Source organism: Cebus imitator, unplaced genomic scaffold (genome assembly GCF_001604975.1).
Source record: "Cebus imitator isolate Cc_AM_T3 unplaced genomic scaffold, Cebus_imitator-1.0 Scaffold1, whole genome shotgun sequence".
NCBI lineage: Eukaryota > Metazoa > Chordata > Mammalia > Primates > Cebidae > Cebus > Cebus imitator.
In genome coordinates, this window is record NW_016107316.1 from 8,235,409 (window position 1) to 8,240,114 (window position 4,706).

Genomic DNA, 4,706 nt, shown 5'->3' on the forward strand with positions numbered 1-4,706 from the left:
TGATTGGTTACTATACAAGGCCCTTACAACATTTTTATAATTAACAGTCCAATGGTCCACATTAGCAGCCCATTAAATTGATATACAAATAACATTGCCCAAGGGTGTACATTTAACAAGCCATGTAACGTAAATAAAAACCCAGGGTGTTTGCATTTAGAACTTCCCTTTCTCTCTCCAACCATTTACTATTGCCCAATAGCTACTTGTTACAACACGCACACATACAACCATGAGTGCACAAATATGTACACACAGATAGATAAGTACTGTATTTGTTTAATAAAGGTAAATAAAACAAAAACCAAAAATTTTAAAAAAATGGTCCCAAGGAACTGGATATAACTACAAGTAAATAATTTTTTAAAATTTAAAAAAGTGTAAAAGTTTTTAGTAAATGTTTTAAAATGTGGACAAAATGTATCATTTTCTATAAAAATAAAAATCACTAAAAATCAAAAGAAATATGTAGACTACATGAACAAGGGTCACAAATACAGAAGAAATTGAGAATATTGACTGAGAATTCCTCCCCTAAAACAATGGAGTTGAAAGGGCTTTTTGTTTAAGATTTTCAAATGACATATATTCTATAGGTTTTTAAATGCTAGGGTTGATAGAAAAAATAAATCTCTGATTCTTTTAAATTCTACAACAAAGACTGTGAACCTGCACATGTGTACACGTATATGATATGCTGGTATTAATATTGATACTGATAAAATCACTAAATGAAACTAAACCAAGAGGAACCCAGAAGTGTACACTAATATTCTACAAAAAAATGTACAGTATGGAATGGGCAAAAACTGGAAGCATTCCCTTGGAAAACTAACATAAGACAAGGATGCCCTCTCTCACCACTCCTATTCAACATAGTATTGGAAGTTCTAGCCAGAACAATCAGGCAAGAAAAAGAAATAAATCATATTTGATTAAGAAAAGAGGAAGCCAAATTGTCTCTATTTGCAGGTGACATGATTGTATATTTAGAAGACCCCATCGTCTCAGCCCCAAATCTCCTTAAGGTGATAAACAACTTTAGCAAAGTCTCATGATACAAAATCAATGTGCAGAAATCACAAGCATTCCTATACACCAATAACAGACAGAGAGCCAAATCATGAGTGAACACCCATTCACAATTGCTAGAAAGATAATAAGCTACCTAGGAATACAACTAACAAGGTATGTAAAGGACCTCTTTAAGGAGAACTACAAACCACTGCTCAAGGAAATAACAGAGGACACAAACAGATGGAAAAACATTCCATGCTCATTGTTAGGAAGAATCGATATCGTGAAAAAAGCCATATTACCCAAAGTAATTTGTAGATTAAATGCTATCTCCATCAAGCTACCATTAACTTTCTTCACAGAATTGGAAAAAAAAAATTTAAAGCTGGAGGCATCATGCTACCTGACCTCAAACTATATGACAAGACTACAGTAACCATAACAGCATGGTACTGGTACCAAAAGAGAGATATAGACCAATGAAACAGAACAGAGCCCTCAGAAATAATGTCACACATCTACAACCATCTGATCTTTGACAAACCTGACAAAAACAAGCAATGGGGAAAGGGTTCCCTATTTAATAAATGGTGTTGGAAAAACTAGCTAGCCATATGCAGAAAGCTGAAATTGGATGCCTTCCTTACACCTTATACAAAAATTAAATCCAGATGGATTGAAGATTTAAACATAAGACCTAACACCATAAAAACCTCAAAAGAAAACCTAGGCAATACCATTCAGGACATAGGCATGGGCAAGGACTTCATGACCAAAACACCAAAAGCAATGGTAACAAAAGCCAAAATAGACAAATGGGTTCTAATTAAACTAAAGAGCTTCTGCACAGCAAAAGAAAATATTATTAGAGTGAACCAGCAACCAACAGAATGGGAAAAAATTTTTGCAACCTACCCATGTGACAATGGGCTAATGTCCAGAATCTGCAAAGAACTTATGCAAATTTACAAGAATAAAACAACCCCATCAAAAAGTGGGAGAACATACACTTTTCAAAAGAAGACATTTATGCAGTCAACAAGCATATGAGAAAAAGCTCATGTTCACTGGTCATTAGAGAAATGCAAATCAAAACAACATTGAGATACCATCTCATGCCAGTTAGAATGGTGATCATTAAAAAATCAGGAGACAACAGATGCTGGAGAAGACGTGAGAAATAGGAATGCTTTTACACTGTTGGTGGGAGTGTAAACTAGTTCAGCCATTGTGGAAGACTGTGGTGATCCCTTAAACATCTAGAAATAGAAATATCATTTGACCCAGAAATCTCATTACTGGGTATACACCCTAAGGATTATAAATCATTCTATTATAAAGACACATGCACATGTATGTTTATTGTGGCACTGTTCACAATACCAAAGACTTGGAACCAACCCAAATGCCCATCAATGATAGACTGGATAAAGAAAATGTGGCACATATACACCAGGGAATACTATGCAGCCATAAAAAAGGATGAGTTCATGTCCTTTGCAGGGACATGGATAAAGCTGGAAATCATCACTCTCAGCAAACTGACAAAAGAATAGAAAATCAAACACTGCATGTTCTCACTCATAAGTGGGTGTTGAACAATGAAAACACATGGATACAGGGAGGGGAGCATCACATACTGAGGCCTGTCCAGGGGTTTAGGGATAGGGGAGGGATAGCATTAGGAGAAATATCTAATGTAGACGACAGGGTGATGGATGCAGCAAACCACCATGGCATATGTATACCTATGTAACAATCCTGCATGATCTGCACATGTACCCCAGAACTTAAATATAATAATAATAATAAATTCTTCCTTATTGAAATATTGGAGAATATATACCTAAACATTAAAATAAAAAAAATTTAAAAAATTGTACAGCATGGCTATACAGAATTCAAGAGATACGAATTGTTTATAACAAGAAACTAGAAACTTGTATAACTTTGTTCTTGATTACATTTTATTTCACACGAAAAAAAATGATCTCTTCATTAGATACTTAAGGGTGTTTAGTAAAAAAATTATTAATCGACATAACTATGAAGTTTTCCAGCCTTACTATGGGCTGGGTGTTATTAGACGATGGTGATAGGGCCTTGAGCAACACAGAAAAGGACCCTGACTTCATGAAATTTAAAGTCTGAAAAGTAATCATAATAAAGCACTTACAGATGGCATGTGTGCTAATGAAAGAAAAAATATAGTGGACCATGGTAACGCATACCTAGGAAGGATATAAAAAAAATCTAAGAATTCCAGATGAGGTGTCCCAAAAAAGTGATATTTAAGCTAATACAAAGTGATTGAAGAGTTTGAGTTCAAGGAGTTTGAAGAAGGGTGAATTTTACTCAAATTCTTTCAGAACATTGAAGGGGAGGAAAAATTTTCCAACTCATTTTATGAGGCCAGCACTACTCTGATATCAAAACCAGACTGACATTACAAAGATAGGAAACTACAGACCAATGTTCCTTATAAACAGATGCAACAATTATTAACAACATTTATGAAAATCAAATATTAAAATGCACAAAAAAATAAAAAATTATGACTAGGTGGGATTAAAAAGATAAATTATGACTAAGTGGGATTAACTTCAATAATGCAAGTTTGGTTTAATGTTCAAAAATCAATTAATGTAATTCACCATGCTAATATTGAATAGATTTTAAAAGAAAAAAATATGGTCATTTTAATAGATTCATAAAAGCATTTGACAAAATCCGCTATGCATTCCTGATAAACACTTAGCAAAATAAAAATGAAATTTCTCAATTTTATAAAAGGCATCTATATAAAACCTACAATTAATGTCATTGTTAAGATGAAAGACTGAATGAATCCCCTAAGATCAGGAATTAGATAGGAATGTCCACTTCTATTCAACATTGTGCTGAAGGTTTTAGTCAGTGTTATAAGTTAAAAAGTAAATAAATAAAAGGGATTCCAAATGACAAAGAAAAATTATTCAAAGATTATGTAGAACATTTTATAAAATTAAAGGCCTAAACAAATGGAGAGATTTACTACTATTTTTTATGGGTCAGAAAACTCAATGTGGTTTATATGTCAATTCTCCCCAAATTAATACATATATTCTAAGCAGCCTCAATAAAAGTCTCGGCAGGATAATTTTTTGGTAGAAATTGACAAGCTAATTCTAAAATTCATAAGGAATGAAGAGGATCCTGAACAGCTGAAATTAATTTGAAAAGGATCAAAATTGAAGGATTTGTATTATCTGAGTTCAAGATTTATTATCAAGCTACATTAATCAAGACTGTGGTATATATGCTAAGTTATTAAGTTATATAAATAGATCAATGGAATTGACTAGGATTTGGAATTAGATCCACACATATACAGTCAATTTATATTTGACAAAGATACAAAAGCCATTCAGTGGAGAAAGGACAGTCTTCAGCAGTTACATAGAAACTACTGGAATACATATGCAAATAATGAAATTCAAACTGTCCTTAACACCATAGACACAAATAGACAAACATCAGCACAAATTGATTATGGACCTAATTGTAAAACCTAAAATGTTAAACCTTTTAGAAGGAAGCTTAAGAGAATATATTTGTGACATTGAGTTAGAATGTTTTAGATACAACTCTAAAAGTGCAATAGAAGAGAAAAAGAGTTGGTAAACTGGACATCATCAAAATCAACAAGT